At 30.9% G+C, this 19,612-nt stretch overlaps 1 long non-coding RNA gene across 1 annotated transcript; it reads right to left on the minus strand.

The window, feature by feature from the left end:
- Positions 1 to 9,341: 9,341 nt before the first annotated feature.
- On the minus strand, positions 9,342 to 11,348 carry LOC123218336. The gene is made up of 3 exons (XR_006502672.1): positions 10,633 to 11,348; positions 10,411 to 10,559; positions 9,342 to 10,234 (listed from the first exon to the last, which is right to left on the minus strand). It is a non-coding gene; the product is annotated as an uncharacterized LOC123218336 (long non-coding RNA).
- Between the last annotated feature and the right edge of the window lie 8,264 nt (positions 11,349 to 19,612).

Genomic DNA, 19,612 nt, shown 5'->3' on the forward strand with positions numbered 1-19,612 from the left:
TATGATAAAATATGAATAATGATATACCAAAATTTGATTTTCTTATAATAAGGGGTATTGCAATTTTTTTATTATATTAGTAAAATAATAAATATATAATTTATTTTAAAACAAAATTTAAGATCTAATATAACATATTTTGTTATAGATTTTATATATATATATATATATATATATATATATATATATATTCACATAATTTTATCTAATAAATAAAATAAAATTAATGATAAAGAAACAATTTTGATATATAAATAAAATTTTCAAAAAGTTAGCATCCGGGCATTTTTTTATAATATTGTTTAAGTACATATTATATTACCTAAATAAAATAAAAAATGACCACAAAATTAATCTTATTAATTATAATAAAAGGCTAAATGACTATCTCGCATAGAAAGTGTGATGAAATGGCACATTCTCTGTTTTAAGTCTGAATAAACTAATTTTTTACCTATTTATCAGAATCAATAATTAGTTTTAACAATCAAAGGGTGTTTATGTCATTTTTGTTGGAGTGAATTGTGAATAATATAATGTTGTAAATGTTTTTTTTTTTTTAAACTTAATAAGGCAAATGAATACTTTTTCCATCTTGTTTCGAAAAATATTATATTCACATTCATATATTTTAATTTTTATAGTTTTTAATATAATATTCACAATTCTAATTTATTGTATTTTGTCTAATTCTTTGAAAATGTAAAAATATAAATCTATTTTAAAACACAACAATTCTAATTTATTGTATTTTGTTCAATCCTTTTTTAAAATTGTTGAGGGATATATAACATTTCAAAATTTTTTCAAATATCAAAAATTCTAAAATTTTTATTAATATTCATAATATTTTTAACAATTATAATTTATCTCAAACTTACAATTATATATTATTACTATATATATTTATAATTTTACTCACAAATATATGGTTATACAAACAATTATATATTTTTGGTATATATATTTATAAATTTACTCACAAACATACAATTATATGTTATTAATATTCTTATTTATATTTGTATTAGTAAAAAAATTAATTATTTTTAATTAAAATAAATATAAGTATAATAAAAAATTATTTAATAAATTTAAGAGTCAAATTTAAAGATGAGACCTCGTTTACAATAACGTACTCAGATTCTTGTGACTGTGTTGGTGAAGTATTGTATCTTCCTGTTTACCATAGATTTATCTGAGTGAGACGTATTTACATTTATTAAATAATAAAGTAATCACATTCATGATTATATAAACAGGACTTTTAGTATCTTCCTGTTAACTCTCGTTGGTTTGTAGTAGTTTGATTGATTTATTGGTTCATTATTAAGTTGTTATGTATTTTTTAAATGAAATTAAACATTATTATTTTTAAATATATTAATTAAAAAATTAAAATTTTGTTATATAAATAAAAAAATAATAAATTTATCATTAATTTAATTAAGATTTTACAAATTATAACTTTTTAAAATTTTAATAAGACAAAAATTATATAATATTACGTAAGTTTGATTTTGTTGGTTTTAAATAGTTTCTTCAATTTAACGGATTTATTGAGTTTGATCGAATTTTAAATAAGATTATTTTTATATATAGATCGGATCGGATTATAGATTAGCTCATGGTTTCATTGGTCAAATTGGCAAGATTGGTTTAATTTTAAAAACACTATTAATTATAGTAATTGCCCTGAAGAGATAATTTGAGTGGTGAAAAAGAAATCTTCACATATAAAAGGTCATAAGTTTAAGTTTTTTTTTTGTGACATACTCAAGATTTGACATATTTGGTATGATTAATCTATCTCAAATGGGATTTTTTAATTAAAAAAAGTAATAATTACAGTAATTAGTTGATTATAATAAAAAAATATTTAGAAACTATTTTGTATTATTTTAAAAATAATTAAAAATAAATTAATCTTATATTTAATTAAACTAATATAAAGAAAGTATTTATTCTTTTATATATTTTTTATACTTTTTATTTTATTAATATATTAAATATTTTAATGTTGTCTCATTATAAAATTAATTAATGAATTTTTAATTATTATTATTATTCTATGTTTATTTATTATTTTAATTAAAAATAGATTAATCATATCATAAAAATTAATAAATATAAAATTATAATAAAATTAAAATTGTAATAATTATTATTTAATATTTAAAATGAAAGTGGCGTATTTTCTTTATTTGTTTGTTATAGTATTATTTTTAATTAAAAATTAATAAAAATGTTTATTATCTGGTAAATTGAATAAGATAAGGTAATTAATAAAAAAAATGCTGCACCAGGGGATTCCAATTCAATGCAAAACGCCATCACCAAATGATATTTGATGCTCCGGGAGCTGGAAGGGTATATTTATGATTTCTTCTCTTAAAATAATTTAATAAAATGATTTTTGTTGCAGCCTATTTAAAGCTGCTGCGATGGGTTTCACACACCGATATGCTACTTCAACACAATTTGACTCACTTCTCACTAATTTATAATTCAATTAGTTTAATTGGTTCAATTAATTTGTTTAATCTATTATCAAATTATAATAAATTTATTATATAATATCAAACATTTAATATATATTTTAAATATAAACCATATGAAAGTCATTAAAAACAAATTTGTACAATTATTAATAATAATAAAAAAATATTTACTCTTCAAAACATAAATTTCAATTCATTGAAAGCAAAAAAAATAAAAAACCTCAAAAAATAGAATAAAAATTAAAATTAAGGGTTTGGGTAATAAGACTTTGTTAAACCCGATTCTGTCAGCTTTCATCAGTTCAGCAGGTTTGATCGAGTTTTATATCTAACCAAGTTTTAGTAAAAACCGGATTAAACTGTGGGTCGGTTCTAAGTTGAATTGATTGAACTAATTGATTCGGTCTGATTTTGAAAACATTGATTGAGACGAATGTCTCCAACTTTGTGATATAATTGTCATGATGGCATCTAATGTTGCTAATCTTTCCCTGCCAGATAGGTTGAATAGATAAATCTTGGAACACAATAGTCTGACCTACAACCACCACTCTAATTAAATTAGAGTTTCACTAATCATGATAAAGACTCAAACTCATTCCTCCTCTTTGAAAATTCTAATATTTCATCATTTTCTTGAAATCATAATACAATTTAGAAAATTTCTTTATTCTTGATTGTGAGTTTTCTGCTTTTTTATTTATTCCTTTTCGGCCTCAATAGAACCAATGAAATCATTGTTCTTGTTATTTCTGTTGGCAGGCAGAGCTACGGGAAACAACTTGGAACACCTTACGCAGGCGAACTGTAACCCCCACCTCCTCTCATCAAAGAAAGGTTTTGCATCTCTCTCAAAAAAGAAGACTGCATTTCTGTTCTTTCTTGTATAACCAGTAATCCAGTTTGTGATCTGTCGGAGTTTTCCAAGAGTGCATAGTTGAATTTAATCAAGGAAAATTCCCCAGGTTTTAAGGATGATACTCTTGTTCACTGAATACACAAGGCGAATATCTAAATCACCAGAATTAGGATAAGGTTTAAAGCGAGCTTGTTTAAGTTTGAAATGAGTTTTGCTTAAATAAGTCTGAATACAAACATGAGGTAAACGAATATGAGCTAGGGAGTAGTAGGAAAAATGAACCTGAATTCGAACCTAAATAGAAGTCATACTTGGTTCACATTATTAAAAAAAATTAAAAGAACAGATGTCATTTAAGAGAGCTATAAGGTGAACATCTAGTGGGAAGCTGAGCCAAGTCTGACTTGTCCACAAGAACCAAGGCTAGGTGTAAGCCGATCACAAACTCTGAAATCACTAAATGAGCTTAATAAGAATTGGTGTTTCTCTATGCTCAATGAGCCCAAGCCGAAAACAAGCCAAACGCACTTAAAAGCGAGCTTCACTTTGTTAAAGCTCGACTTAGTTTGAATACAACTCTAACTAAAATAGCCCCAACAGTATTGCATATCTAATATCATCCTGTAAAAATTTTTTAGGATTCACACCAGAGTTCCTAAAATGATAGCTAGACAGACTCTTAATGCAAGTGCCCGAATTCTTCTTTTTGTTTTGATTCCAAAATTTTCAAAAAAAATAATTTAAATTATGTAATTTATATATTTATGAATTATCGGTCGTATTTAAAGTTAGAAAATAAAAATTTAGGGTTTTGTTTGTGTACAAGATTTGATAATTTCAGTTTCTTTTTTTAACATTTCTAGTGGGTACTAACATATATTTACAAAATAAGATGTTATGATGTACCTAGATAATCTAGACAGTTACTTTATTTTAATTTAATTTTACTTAACCATATAATAAAATATTAGTTTAAAATTTATAGTTTATATATAAAATATTACCATAAAAAATGTCTTTTGAGCTGATAATTGTATTATATAATTAGAGGAGGAATAAACTAATAAGCTTTCTCCATGGTGTCCCTTTGTCTACTTCCTCTCAACCATGTCTTCTGTGTTTAATCAAACTTTGATTTTTCTATCATTTTCCTAGGGTTATATTTGTAGATTTACGGAAACAACAATTTTGAATGTTCAAAATTTAAAAATTTCAAATTAATATAATGAAAAATATTGTTACATATTTCAAAAATGTATCATGAGTATATGGTTCTAAGATAGGGTTGGATTCAATTTGATTGAATTTGGACAAACTCTAATTCGAGATTAACTCAATTTTAAAAGAATCAATATCAATTTAAAACTGGCAATTTGAAAATTGAATTTTGTTTGAAAATAATTTAATTTAAATTGAATCAAACTCTAACATAATTCAAACTAAATTTATTTTATAAAATAATAAAACTATGTATATACACTTTTAAATATATAGTTACATATGCAAATAATATGTTATTATGTAATTATATGATTCTGAATTAAAAATAAAATAATATTCAATCATATGATAATATGTGTACTAACAAAATGTGTGTTTAGATGAGTCACCAAATTTGAATTCAGTGCTAGCAATGAGAGACGATATATTAATATGTGTCAATCAATCAAGAGTGGTTGATTCCATTGACAAAAATGAGTTTAGTTCTTGAAGCACAAAAAATTTTGCAAAATTTTTGCCCTTGAGATAAAATTTTTGCAAAATGGTTAGAATAGAAAAGATAATGTTAGTTCAATGGAAATGGATGAGGATTTTCGGTGTGAGGGTGACTTGGTTAAAGACCTAGGAGATAGAGAAGATGATTATGTCGTCTCAAACAACAATAAGGAGGAAGAACTCTAAGATTCAATAGAGGAGAAAATTTGCCATGGAGACATTCTCTCATTATCAAATTAATAGGAAAGACTACTGGGTACAAATTCCTTATTAACCGTCTCCAAAGTTTATGGAAACTTGTGAATTCATTGGATGTGTTAGATATAGGCAATGATTTCTCCATTTCTAGATTAGGCTCAAAGGATGACTATAGACAATCTAATGTCTCTAAAATTTATCCAAATGACTGAATAGTAGATGATAAACTAAGAGAGAGTGGTACAAGAAAAGTGCACTATAGGGTGCCGCTTTTGTCGAACAATGCCATGGAAAGAATTGATGAGGGCCAAGAAACTGCTGCAATGGAAAAGGTTGATTCCATTAGAAATGTAGAGGGGCTGGAAATTATAAGTTCATCTGTGTTTTAAAGAATTATCTAATGGAGTATTCACATTAATTTATTATTTACAATTTGTACTTAAGGTATTATTGTAAAATTCATCTTTTGAACAGATAATTGTATTATATAATTAGAGAATCAGGAATAAGCTAATGGGCTGAAGAATGGGCTGAGCCTTTTTTTCTAAGTGGTGTTCTTTTCTCTGCTTTAATTTTTCTATCATTTTCCAAGTGTCATATTTGTAAATTCACGGAAACAACAATTTTAACAATTCAAAATTCAAAATTTTCAAATTAATATTATAAAAATATATGTTATACATAAATGGATTTGACATAGGATTGGATTTAATCCAAGTGAATCTAAATAAAATCCAACTTGAAATTGAATCAAATATAAAAAAATTAGCTTCATATCAAGTTAAAAATGACACTTTGAGACTTGAATTTGGTTTAAAAATAATCTAATTTTAAATTTAATTTAATTCGAATAATAGTAGACTTTGATTCGAATTTGGTTTATTTTATAAAAACAAACCTTAGCTCGAAGTCAAGTAAATCCATCACTAATCCCTCAAATCCTCAACTGTGACTTGACTTACCCTTAAAAGCTAGCCTTTGCATTGCCATTTCACACATAACAAACCTATCTAATTGACAATCAACTATAACTCACTCTGTTGTCATACTCTAAAATTTTTCTTCCTACTCACCATACATCTCCAAGAGAAGTAGCCATCGACATAACTGAAAGCTCGTGTTTTAATATGCAGATAGATATTACTTAATTAGAGAATGTGTTTTGCTATTTGGTATCCTTTTGATGTTATCTATCCACAATGAAAATATATAGTTTACTACCTTATTAATCTTAAACATCTTTAATATAACTATTTAAAAAGTTAAAGTTTGAATTTTAATTTCAAATTATAATAATATTGTAACCATCCTAAATATAGAAGAATGTGTATAGATACTAAATATTTTATCCATGTTTTGGATCCATTCTGTATTAACACTAAATTAAGTGACAAAATCTGTAAACGCAACAGTTTTCTCAGAGGATTCTCTCTCTGCTAGTCAAGTCTTCCCCATGATGCCATATATTTATAACTACTACAATTTCATACTTATCATTTTTAGATTTTATTAGTTTTTATTTATTCTTTTATATTTTAATTTTATTCCACCTTAACCTTCCTGAATTTGATCTCTAAGTCTATGTTGGTAGCAACTGATTTGAGAATTGTATACACATGAAAAGTCTATGAATTGAGATGAAAGAGTAATATAAATGGGTAGAGGAGGGGTGGGTAGATCCAGACCAAGTTTGAACAAAGACTATTTCAAGATCAATTTATTCTATTCAAATTCAAATAAGTTTGAATAATTCAGACAGAACATAATAAATGAATTCAATCAGGATAACGAGGAGAAGAAGAAAGAGAAATGACGTTTGATTTACCAATAGACACTCAATTAGTCGTGCCACGTATTGAATTTCTTTGTACCGTAAAGCTTTAATTTTTAACTGTCTAATTGGCTGCCTTGCCATGTCCCTCCTTCAAACATCATGAAAATGAATTGACAACTATTTTACTCACAACAGAAAGGTTGGTCAAAGGGGCGGCTATGACTACATAGATTGGATCTCTCTTCTCTTCATTCCGATGCCAACTTGCCTAACGTTCTCTCATAACGCTTAATAAATTTGGCTTCATTTTGGGTGTCCCTAATGTTACCTCGATCTGCTAAATTCTAGTCATAACAATCTTTTGTTGACGGTATTGGTCTGTCATTCATTAACAAATACAATTTTGGTTCACTAAACCGAATTGGATTAAAATTGAACCAGTTAGTTTAAACAGTTAGATTGGATGAAAAATCGAGTTTGATCTTATCAACATAAAAAATCAAATTAGGTTACCGGTTAAAAAATTCATTATTAACATGCAAACTCAAGGCCTCATCTATCAATTTTAACAATATATATCATCAAACTAAATTTATTTAATGATAAATTATATAAAATTGTTTTAGTGATTATTTTTAAATAGTTGTCCACTCTTACCACTAGTCAAACAATTTGATCGTAATCGTCAATTAAATCAAATTATCCCTTTCACTAAATTAACATCTGATTCAATTTCAAAAACATTGGTTGATGATGGGGTTTTGTTTTGAATGAGTAATACTACATGCAAAAAGCAGTCGGTTCTAATAAGTACAAACAAATTAACGTGTCATGATATGATTGTGATATCTAATTATTTATTTTATCTCTAATTAAAAATTATTAAATCGCATAATAATTTGTTAGTTTGTATTCGTTACTCATATGTTCATACATGAAGTAATATTCTGGTGTGAGACTTATCTGATTTAAAGGTTTTTTTTTATTAAGTTATATGATTTTAAAGTTGTTCAATCTCAATATTTAGTTTTTGGGTTGTAATTCTCCTAAAGTTTATATCGACATCATTTTGATGGGGATTAAGCATAAATTTGGTATAATAATTAATATGAGATATCATAACCAATGAATGGCTTATTATATTGAAATTATATTATTTTTCATTATCAACATATATTATGATATTTTAAATTATCCTTCCAAAAGATTCTTCACACTAAAAATGGAAAAAAATTAAAATTAAACAAATTGTCGGTGAATGCTCAAAACAGGGGCTTCGTCAAGATATAAACTTTTATTTGGTGTCTGTTGATAGATCAAGTTTATTGAATACACACATTAATGTACTTAAAATAAAATTGTATTTTTTTTTATAAAATTTGGTATTTTAAAAAATCCTTAATTTTTTTTATATTTATACGTTTTCCTACGTTTCTATTTCTTATATTTTTTAGAAAATAAGTTTCAACATATCCATTTTCACGTTTATGCGTTTCTGTTCCCATGCTACATAGTTTGCAGGACATTTACTTGAATCACATTTGTAGCACTGGCTGCAAAGCTTGTGATGCCTCAGTACTTTCAACAACATTAAAATGGTAATGGCTCAATAAAAAGCCAACCAATGACTACTTATCCCACTGACAACATTAATTGTTCATCTCTCTGTTGATATAGTGCTTACCAAACCAATAACATCTAGTGTCACTGTGCATCAGCTATGTTGTATTGCCTATAGAAGTTTGTGATATGAATTTGATCGTTCAGCTTATATTGAGTAGGGGAAATTCATCTCTCACTTCACTCTCAAACAAAGCTATCAAAACATAAATTAAGTGCAAAAAGTAAAGAAGACGGGAGGATTTTTACATGGTTCAGCTAAGATATATCTTAGCCTATGTCTATGGGACCATGTCTGACTCAAATCAAATCAGTAAGTTAAAACTCAAATGTCAGTTACAAAGTCGAAATTAAACACACAACACAAAGACTTTCTTTTTACTAAATTACTTTTTAAACTCACCTACTTCCAATAGCCAATACCCATATCTGAAATATATCAAGTGTCTATTTAAGTTGTTGAGTCTTCTCATGAACTTTAAGTTGAAATCCTTTCGATTGTTAGTTTTGAACTTTCTTTAAGTACTAACCATAAAGTCATATCACACGATATGAACAACCTAACAAACCTGAAAGAGAAAGAGTAGAAAATCAGAAAATAAAAACACAAAACAAGCTACACAAAATAACAAATTACCTAAACACAAAAAAACTCACTCAAATTTTAGTGCAAGAAAAGTTGTACATTTAAGTCAAAAAGAACTCAGGTGAACGCCTGTATATGACCACCTAAACAACAAATAACAACTTTGAATAAGTTGAAAGTTGCACTTAAATGGAAAATCAACATCCATATGTTCACACAAAACGCAATCATGTCCACACATACTGCATAATATATGTGTGCACATCAAAACAAGATGTGAACAACAAAAGTTCATAGCTTGCCAAATTCTTACAGCCTACAGTTGCTGCTTTGTCGCCACAATTTTTACTGTTATCATCACAATATGTTCTTGGTGCAATGGTGTGACAATAAGATTTACATATCCAGCAAGCCCTGTCTGAAAAAGGTTCAAGAACAGAATAGCTCTTCATCTCCAGAAGTTCAAGAGATGTGATATTGGAGATTTTTGCACTCTCTGATTCTACAAAAAAGATGTGAGCTTGTCATGTTACAGAGATTTCATAACTCATTCAAGAATTGCTTATCCAAGCTGAAACAGTCATAGGGTTGTATATAGTAACTTATCACAAGCAACATCACTTGCTTTTTTTCATGTTAAAAATGCTGCCTTAATTCTTTACTGGTAACAAGGACTGCAAGACGTTTTTCCTGTCTTTCAACAAAGGTGATACTCAGTTCATTGGAATTTGAATTGAAACTGAAATGATTTGCTATCATGAAGATTATGAAGGAACTTAAGCGAATATATGTTTCAATAATTGCATACATTGGAATTTGAATTGAGAACTTTCTTCAATTACGTTTTTATGCACCAAAAAATGCTGAAATGTCCTTGAGGCAAAAACATGAGAGATGTTTAAGCTTCATGTTTTAAGTATTCTTGTATCCTAATAGACTACTCCAACTTTGAATTCAATCAATGCTTCACTTGCTTCCTGCTATAGAAAACATAAAATTCAGGCAAAGCACTTGCTTCAAGAGAGTAAACACGGGGCAGAAAGTTGTAAAATGAAGAAATTTAGGGCTGCTGTATCACAAAATCTTCATATTGTCATCATAATTTTTTGGGAATAACGACATATAATTTATTGAGAATTATGTTATGATAACAAACCTGGATTTGAATGAGATACAAAATAGTTCGAATTTCTGCCTCCAATTGTTTCTTCATCTCAATGGTGGATATGTAACAATTCTAAATCTTTCTTACAAAGTTATGATAACATAACAGAGTGCCACTGTTGTTGTCTCCTTGATGATCATCTGGCAAGTTAAAATAAGATATAGGATAAAAATTACTTTGTCAATGCAAAAAGCCATGGATAAAACGACAAACCTTGAATGAAACAGAGATGATTATCTGACTCCATGCTTTGAATGCAATTAATTCAAATCGGTTCTTCCTCCTTTGAATTGAAGACGAATTTTTCATCGATTTGAACTTTAGGGATGTGAGCAATCTTTGAGCAATACTTCCCTTTACTTCTCCTCCAATGTTTTTTTATCAATGGACATCTGTCAATTTTTAATTGCAAAAGTGAGAGTGGCGGGCTTGTGAGGGATTTGAGCTTTGGGCAATCAAAAATCCTAAAAGTTTGAAGAGAAGTAAGATTTCTCAGGCATGCAACTGATTCGAGCTCTGGGCATTCTGAAATATGCAATTCCTCAAAGGTGTGGTGGCTTCCAAAACCTGGAATTGATTTGATCTTTGGGCATTTCTCAATACTGAAGCTTTTAAGTGATACCAGGCTTCCTAAGTCTAGAATTGAGTTGAGATTTGAATTCAGAATTATCAATCTCTCAAGAGAGGTGAATGTGCCCAACTCTGAAATAGATTTCAATAGTGCCAAATTAGAAATGATCAAATCTTCAAGAGAAAGGGGCATTCGTTGGTCCTCCAATAGAATCAACCTAGAATCTTCAAATCCACCTATCCAAAGACTTTTAAGAGAGTTGAGTTCGTGCAATCCCCATCTAATTAGTGCCTTGCCCATTTCGACATCGATCATGATAAGGAGATGGATTATGCTAGTTGGAATGCCTTCTTCTATCGGCAAAGACACTGAACTTTTTATTATCTTTAAGTCTTGAAGACTAGTAAGATTTTGTATACCGAACAAATCAAGATTTTGAAGACCAGCTAAATACATACTTTTAAGACACGAACTATTGTGAAATGCCTCTTTTATTGACTTCAGCCTTGGACAATTCCAAATATTGAGGTGTTCAAGTGTTTTATGTACACACCAGCTTCTTGGAGACAATGTTGTGAGATTTATACAGTTTGCAATGTCTAGTTGTTTGAGTGTATTAGGCAACAATCCTTGTGTTGATAGGTGCATAAAAGATTCGCAACTTTCAATAATTAAATACTTAAGAACAGTAGAATTGATACCCTTCAAATGTTGTAATTTCTTACACCTTGATATCTCAAGCCATTTTAGTGACCAAGGTAGAGTGTTTCTAGCAATGAATAATAAAGAATCACACTGACAAATTATCAGTCTTTCTATGTTGTTTTGCTTCAATCTTTTCAGTAAAAATTTTAAAGTGTTGCAATTTGTAATCTCTAGATCACTCAAATTAGGAAGAAAGATCGTGCTTAGAAATGAAATGCTACAACTTCTTATACTTAACCTTTAATAGAGGTGAGGCTATGACTCCATTTTATTGGCTTCTCAACACAACTAAAATTTTGACTTAACCAATTTTTATACTCTGAATTTGCAATATTTGGAAAAGATTTAGATTTAAAGGACATGATCTCATCGGTAGAACTACTAGTAGACATCACTTCCTTACACTCATTAATCCTGAAAATGGTGAGCTTTGGAAAACTTGAGAATGAAACCATCCACTTTGCACACTTCTTAATGACAAGTTCTTCCAGTGAAGGAAGATGATCATGCAATTCCATAGTAAGTTCAGGACATTCAATAATTGAGAGCTTACGAAGTTTAGGTAATCTCTCAACATTTTCATTTTCCCCTTTTGTGTCCCAATAATGACATTTTTGTAAATCCTGAAAACAAAGAATCTCTAATGAATTGAAAGGTCTTCGCATGTCTATTCTTTCCAGTTTTGGCATCCTTATGATTTTTAACTCTTTAAGTGAGTTCAATAGGCTTTGTGAAGGCAATCTTATCCAATTTTCACAATTTTCTAAACTAAGGACTATCAATTTAGAGAGTAATGACAAGGTGCTTAACCAAGATGGAAATTCTGAACCACCATAGAATCTAATTGTTACTTTTTTGAGATTACTATAAGGTTTCAACATCTCAATAACATCTTTTTTGTCTCTTTCTTCTCAGGAGCCATCAAATTGAGACCCCCACTCTAATAACAACACTTTCAAATCTTTCTTGTTGTTTAATATTAGCCCACCTATTTGCTTTACATTTTTCACATTCTCTAATTTTGAAATGCAAAGCTCACCTTTAAGAAAATTTAAGTTCTTCAAATCTTCTAAATTGGAACTTGATTATTTGCCTACTATAAAATTAGATAACATTTGAAGAATTTTCAATTCCTTTATTCCAGATGACATTTCTTTCAATGAATTTTGACCACTTATATTAAGATGATATAGATTGATCAAATATCTTAAGTTAGAAGGTAAATTCATAAGATAAGAACATTCTTTTAATAACAAAGTTTGCAAGTTTAGTAAAGAGCAAGTTGATTCAGGCAAACATTTGATCATAGTGTAAGAAAAATTTAAATATCTTAGATGCATCAAATCTTTAATTGAATCAAGTAAATGAGTGATGTGGTACTATTGAAAGGATAATACTCTCAACTTCTTTAATTATGGCAACAAATAAAAAATAACCTTAGCGCTTATAAATTTTGTATTGTAACGGAAAGACCCTATGAATAGCGGCAAGAAAGTTCTTAGACTCCTAAGTTTTTCCAAGCCTCTAAATCTCTTTTCTCTCTCTATTTGACAAGGAATATAAAAATAATGACAAATCCTTTCAATATGTTTTGGTAGCTTGAAAATGGCTTGCTCAGAACTTAAATTGAATTCTGTAAATATAGATTCAGCTAGATTATGGACAAGGTCATGCATTACATATGTGGAATCATAATTATTTGATTTTTGAAAAAGCGACCTTGAACATAAATCACGAAAATATTTACCTGTCTCGTTCAGATGCTCATCAGTTGGTTGAATGATATCTTCAGCCATCCACAAAAGTATAAGTTTCTCCTCCATAAATTCGTAGTTTTTTGGAAAAATTGCATAATATGCGAAACATCTTTTTAAATGAGAAGGGAGATAAAGATAACTTTAATACTGGGAGAATATCGTTTTCTTTAGATGAATTCCATATTTTGTTGTCTAGTATTTTTTCCCAAGTATCAGTAGACTTAAGAGTGTAGAAGACCCCCGAGGGTTTTTGCTGCCAGAGGCAGGCCACTACACCTTTCAACTACCTTTTCATAAATTGTCTCTGTATAAGCAGCCGTACCAGTTGCAAGTGCGTGCTCCTGAAACAAAGATTTACAAGCTTCATTGGATAAAAGCGGTAGATGATAAGTACTATCCGAGCATCTTATTGTTTTTGCAACACTTTCATGGCGTGTTGTGACAATCATCGTGCTTCCGGTTGCACCAGCTTTGAAAGGAGACGTTAGCTTTTCCCAGTTGTTGTGTTTCACCTCCTAAACATCGTCTAATACTATCAAGAATTTTTTTCCACTCACTGCCTTTTGCAGTTCAACTTGCAGTCCATTTAAATCACTTGGGATGGAGAACGCGGTGCCTTTTAATGACCCAAGGAGACTATTTGAGATAGTTAAAATATTGAAATTGATTGAAACACAGAACCAAGCTTTTTCCACAAACTTGAAGCCTTCCGGTTCCTTGTGATTGTACACCTCTTGAGCAATTGTCGTCTTGCCAATCCCTCCCATGCCAACTACGGCTATCACTCGAAAGTTGTTACCACAAGGTAGATCACTTTTCACCATCGCAAGTAGTTTGGCTTTATCTTCAGCTCTGCCATAAACAAAATTTTCAGATTAACCATATACAAAAATTGATTCACTTTGATTATGTGCACTTTAATGTTTATAGTTTGCATAATTAAAGTTTACAATATAATTTGGAGTTCATGTCAAATTAGAGTTTTGATCCATTCACTTTGATTTAATGCCATTTAGATGTGTTTCACAAGACATGAACAAATATGCTTATGCATATAAATACATGAAGTTTGTGTCAAATAGGCTAGTTGAGTTGAGTTGAGTTGAGTTGAGTTGGGTAATAAGAGATGACTGAGGAGGGATGGGCTAGGTAGCCAGCTCATGTTAGAAATTGGGCTGAGCCCAAGATGCAAAACCATGCGTGAGAGATGAATGTTTTTCCCAAAGGTTCTTGGAGATTCAACGAGATAAACATGAATCAACAACATAATGCTACAAAAATTTCAAATAGAAAATATAAAATAATGAAATTATTTTTGTTCGAGCCACCGAAAAAAAAAAGTTCAGATGACAAAAGTAAAGTAACTGATCAACCTATGAAATGTTCATCTCTCTCACTCAAAGTTTCTATTTCTGAGCTTGATGCACTACAAGCGTGACATCTGTGTAGAAGAAGGGAAGCAATGTACAACCAATGGAGCTCCAGAAGACGATGATTTTGATTTGCTTTTAAAATTTTCCTTGGAAGAAACTTTCATCCCCAGATCACCATTATTATCCGAAACTCGTGCTGACTCCGAAGAAGGTGTGAAACAGCTTAAAAACACAGACAACACTGCCATTTTTTATTTCACTTTTAGTGGAGGGGATTAGAATTAGAAGCAACTCAAGCAGTTCAATTTGGTTATGGATAAAGTTTCAGGTAACACGTTGAGCAAATTTATAAGCAGATGGTTGGTAACTCTGAAGTTTCTGCGAATGGCAAGAAAAGAGCCTCGTGGTGGGGCCGTGGCTGCTTTGAATGGGTTAGAATTTGTTGCATTTAGACCATACATGATGCTGGAACATCGACGAGTTTATCAGAACTTTTGACCATAAGATGAGTTTAATAGACTACCTGATAACAACAAATATATTTCCAAATCAAACTTCAAAAACGTGTCGTTGAATTAGTAATGAAATTTTCCACTTCCCAACGAGGAAAGTGCAGTAAATTTTCAGTTTGAATGTCCCACCAATTGAGGAAAAAAAAAAAAAAGAAAAACGTATGGCTTTGTTTGGGTTATAATCAGACGCGAAACAGCAACTTTCTTGTTTGAAAATAAGAAACTACGAGGGGCGCTCCAAGAGTTTCTGGTTCTCTTTGGCGCGGAGCTGGTACAAATGAGAGCTTCCATTTGGCAAACCTTGACAGTGATTTAGACATTAAGCTGCGAAAGAATAGATTCCTTTTAGAACTTCTGTTTCATCTTCTTGGATTTTAGATTCTCAGTAACAAGTGCTTGCATCCATATATCCAACAAACATGAATACAAACTAACTGCCCACAAAAACTTTAAATAATTTGTCGTAGCCAAATTGCAGAGACTGCATCAATTTTGCCATCCCTCATACTCGGATAGGACTTGACTTTATTGAGAGGCTGAAAATTTGTGATTACTTTAACCGGGAACCCAACGGATGAGATGACCCCACTTGTAGAATATCTTTCATCTTGGTTGTTAGTCTTCCATTTTCTGAAAATACCATAATATAAATATAATAAGTTTCAAGCCTTAGTTATCACCTTCAATTCGAAAGCGAGGTATCACCTTTAATTCGAACGCGGCGACTCTGCTTTGACCCTGTGATTCATTCATGAATTGATTAGTTTCTATGTCAATTAATTGCAGATCGCTCATAATCTAGTAATTTCTCCTGTTGCAAATGCAAGTTTCCATGTGATATAGTTGGTAAAGGTGTTGTTTTATTAATTGAAGGCCTGTAAGTAGTTATATCGTTTCTTCTGCGTATAAGTTTTGTTTGAGCAACGACAGAACACTTGTATTCTCTTTTAGTACAAAGGAACTGATTGAAAATATTATAATAATAAGGGAAATTTTAAAAATTAGGCAAAATTAAAGGGATCTAAGCGAAATTGCCCAAAAAATTCAGGTTTAAGCAAAAATGCCCAGGTTTTGTGAAATGACGAAAATGCCCCCATATATAAACACAGCAAATTTTCACTGTGCAATTCAAAGAAAATTCGAATTTTTAACGCATCCCACGGCAATCCCACGGCGAACGTCATTTTCGCCGATTTGCTTGCTTTCCGACAACCGAAAATGGAAAATAATGTTATCACATCTCCCGTAATCTTGTTTGGATCAAGTTATTGCTCATATTATTGAGATTTGATTGAGATTTTTCGGTTTGAAATTTTAGGGTTTACGGTTTGAATAATGCTTAAAATGTTTTGATTCTTGGTTGTTTTTGTTAAATTGATTGAGGGGTTTTGTGTTAGACAACGTGTAGATTTGATTTATGTGAAAATCGGAGGCTGAAACGACCAAAATTTGGCCGAAAATGACTACCGAAGAGATCGGCAGTCCGACGTGGGAACAGTGTTTCCCACGTCAAAATCGTCCAGTCCACGTTCAGCCAAGATTGGCTGTCTTTGGGGGGGAAAATTAGCTTTTTTAAAATATTGGGAAGCTGGGGAAATTCCTTAGAACACAGTGGACCTTTTAGATTTTCAGTTTTCATGAGGGGGTAAATTGAGATTTTTCTTATCTAGGGTTTTTGATTGTGTACTTTTCGAATTTTATATCCGTTTTTCTGTTTTAGGGTTTTTTAACTTTTAGAATTCGAATTTCAATTCCGTTTTTTCGAATTTCATCGTTTTACGTGATATGGACTCGTATTTTTAAGATTTTCGAAGGATTTTTCGATTGTTCCCATTCTAGGATTTTTCAACTTTTAGAATTCGAATTTCAATTCCGTTTTTTCGGATTTCATCGTTTTACGAGATATGGACTCATATTTTTCAGATTTCCAAAGGATTTTTTGATTGTTTCCATTCTAGGGTTTTTCAACTTTTAGAATTCAAATTTTAATTCCGTTTTTTCGTATTTTATCGTTTTACGAGATATGGACTCATATTTTTCAGATTTCCGAAGGATTTTTCGATTGTTACCATTCTAGGGTTTTTCAATTTTTAGAATTCGAATTTCAATTCTGTTTTTTCGGATTTTACCGTTTTACGAGATATGGACTCTTATCTTTCAGATTTTTGAAGGATTTTTCGATTGTTCCCATTCTAGGGTTTTTCAACTTTTAGAATTCGAATTTCAATTCCGTTTTTTTGGATTTCATCGTTTTATGAGATATGGACTCGTATTTTTCAGATTTCTGAAGGATTTTTCGATTGTTCCCATTCTAGGGTTTTTCAACTTTTAGAATTTGAATTTCAATTCCGTTTTTTCGGATTTCACCATTTTACGAGATATGGACTCTTATCTTTCAGATTTTCGAAGGATTTTTCGATTGTTCCCATTCTAGGGTTTTTCAACTTTTAGAATTCGAATTTCAATTCCGTTTTTTCAGATTTCACCGTTTTACGAGATATGGACTCGTGTTTCAAGATTCTCCAGCTAAACCTCCTCCCGCATACGTGGAGAAGGTAAGATAAATCGATTAATGCTAATTGTTGCATAAGATGAATGATGAATTAATTATTTTTTTGGGATCATGCAAATGATTCGTACAGTACGTGGCCGGATCGTCCGGAAGGGTCCGCTGGTTCGCACCCCGTATACAAATCCACTCAAAGGGAGGGCGAAACGGCGACCTACGGCCATTCCATCCTCTGCCTCTGAGCGTGAGGAATCTTTCCTCACATGGTACACCAGCGCCGCGGCTTCCGACTCACATGATGTCTACTTCATCGGGTCGAAGTCAAAGCACAGCTTCTGGAGGCTTGTTGTAGAGTTGCGTGAATGGTTGACCGACGATGTGAGTTGTCTATACTATATAATTTGATAAAAAGCTAGATATATTTATTAATAACTAACACGTGAACTTGTTTATACCATTGTAGCATGTGGATTCCTTTTTGGCTTTATTACGTCGGCAGCAGGATGATCACCAGTCGACTATCTCACAGCGTTGGACGACTGCCCACACATTCTTCGGAGGCCATATTGAGATGGCTTGGAAGAGTTGGCAGACCACAGCGATTGGAGAGTTTGAGTTTTCGGGGCTCTTCACGAGGATGGTTGATGCATCGTACACCCCGGGATTGTTGTACAAACCATGGGGGATGGTCGATCAGGTAGAGTTTATATATATTTCTATTATATTCAATTGGTTAACGACAACGATAAGTAACTAAAATGTCTCATTGTTTATAGGTTTTCATCCCTATAAACTTCGAGAACGCACATTGGTTCGCCGGAGTTATAGATTTCCGTGAGTGGTCGATTACGGTGTACGATTCAGATGTTTCATATTCGGGGAATATAGGGACTCTGGAGCAGCGCATGCGACCGTACATGACCTTTATTCCCGCGTTATTAGAGGCGATGACTTTTTGGACAGCTTCTAGGAGGACTCCACGACGTGATCCCCTCACTTTACATCGAGCGTCGGATGTCCCTCAGCAGGGGTTGGGCTCCGGTGACTGTGGCGTCTTTATGTTACGATTTTTTGAGTGTTTGGCGTTGGCACGGAGCTATGTTTTTCCCCGAGAGTCGTCTACCTCTATGCGTCGACGATTAGCGACGCAGTTGTATTTTCATTGTATCGAGTAGCTCACGGATGTATATTTATCGTTATTCCTATGTTTAGATGTATATATTTATTGTATGTTCATATGTGTATGATATACTTTATTTGTGGTTATATATGGATGTGTATCGTATTTGAGTTCATTTTTTAAATAATCTTGTCATGAAAAAACAATAAAAACGTATAATTACTCAAACATTTACACACTTGAAACAATTAGAGAAAATATAGTAATAATGAAATAAATTAACACCAAATCCAACAATCCTTCGAAAATCTGGAAAATATAAGTCCATATCTCGTAAAATGATGAAATTCGAAAAAATAAAATTGAAATTCGGGGTATAAAAATAAATGGAGAACACTTGTATTCTCTTTTAGTACAAAGGAACTGATTGAAAATATTATAATAATAATAATAACAATAACAAGAACAGTACAAAAGTGGGAGAAATTACAGAACGACTATGTTTACAGAAGCCAGTGGAACTACGTATATATTAGGCTTCAGCATGGAAGAATATTAGTACTTGTGGTAGATTACTCCTTCAATTTTGGCTTAATTTTATCAGTTGTCTGTGAGCACATGCGCTACTATACCAGCTCGCATAATT

The sequence above is a fragment of the Mangifera indica genome, chromosome 6 (genome assembly GCF_011075055.1).
Source record: "Mangifera indica cultivar Alphonso chromosome 6, CATAS_Mindica_2.1, whole genome shotgun sequence".
Lineage (NCBI taxonomy): Eukaryota > Viridiplantae > Streptophyta > Magnoliopsida > Sapindales > Anacardiaceae > Mangifera > Mangifera indica.